Source organism: Triticum aestivum, chromosome 1D (assembly GCF_018294505.1).
Source record: "Triticum aestivum cultivar Chinese Spring chromosome 1D, IWGSC CS RefSeq v2.1, whole genome shotgun sequence".
Taxonomy (NCBI): domain Eukaryota; kingdom Viridiplantae; phylum Streptophyta; class Magnoliopsida; order Poales; family Poaceae; genus Triticum; species Triticum aestivum.
The window spans coordinates 136,811,733-136,813,094 of record NC_057796.1 but is presented as its reverse complement, the minus strand read 5'-3'; positions in this window follow the sequence as shown (position 1 = coordinate 136,813,094).

The following is a 1,362-nucleotide window of genomic DNA, read 5'->3' as shown; positions in this document are numbered from 1 at the left end:
GGCGGCTTCTCCGGCGATGGTGGCGGCGAAAACGGAGGGGGGGTGCTATATATAGGTAGGGGGGCTAGAGGGCTTGGGGGAGGGGCAAAGCCCGAGGCGGCGGCGGCTTCGTGCTCCCGACGGACTCCGGCGGTGTGGGGAAGAAGGAGAGCGCGGGCGGGCCGGCCTGGCTTCGGCTGGACCTCGGCCCAGTCAGGCAAGCGCGTATTTTTTTTTAAATTGTTCCGCGGAAAATATTGCATAGAAAAATAAATAAAAATCAGAAAAATACGAAATAAAATTTTCCCCGCCTAGTTAGAAAATCTAGAATAGGGTGAACATTTTTAAAATCAAAAATAAATATTTTGAAAACATGCATATTTTTAAATGCAATAAAAATTGCAAATAAAATCCAATAAATTCCAAATAATGTTTTTAACATTTTTCCTCCAGTATTTCAATATTTTTGGAGAAGTCATATTTTCTCCTCTCGTTTATTTTTAAATGAAATATTTTCCGGAGAGAAAAATAATTAAAATAAAATCCTCGTCTGAAAAATCAAATAAGAAAATTCGAGAAAATCCCCAACTCTCTCCGAGGGTCCTTGAGTTGCTTAGGATTTATCGAGGATTTGTCAAAATGCAATAAATCATGATATGCAAATGATGATCTATGTATAACATTCCAAGTTGAAAATTTGGGATGTTACAAACCTACCCCCCTTAAGATGAATCTCGCCCTCGAGATTCGGGTTGGCTAGAAAACAGGTGGGAGTGGTTTTTCCGTAGATCTTCCTCTCGCTCCCAGGTGGCCTCATCTTCTGTGTGGTGACTCCACTGAACTTTGCAAAATTTGATAACCTTGCTGCGGGTAACTCGGCTGGCATACTCGAGAATCTTAACTGGCTTCTCCTCATAAGTCAAATCGCTTTCCAAATGAATCGCTTCCAGTGGCACAGTATCTCTCAGTGGTATCTCAGCCATCTCTGCGTGGCACTTCTTCAACTGCGAAACGTGGAATACATCATGTACTTCAGACAATCCTTCGGGCAATTCCAGCTTGTAGGCAACTTCTCCCATACGTTCCAACACTCTGTATGGTCCGATAAAACGAGGCGCTAACTTTCCCTTAACTCCAAAGCGCTTCACTCCTCGAAGTGGTGATACTCGAAGATACACTCTGTCTCCGATTTCGTGAACTGTTTCCTTGCGCTTAGAATCAGCATAACTCTTCTGCCTGGATTGGGCTACCTTGAGCCTATCGCGAATCAACTTCACTTTCTGTTCAGACTCCTTAATCAAATCTGGTCCAAACAACTGACGGTCTCCAACTTCGTCCCATAACAACGGTGTTCTACACCTCCTTCCGTACAAAGCTTCGAAA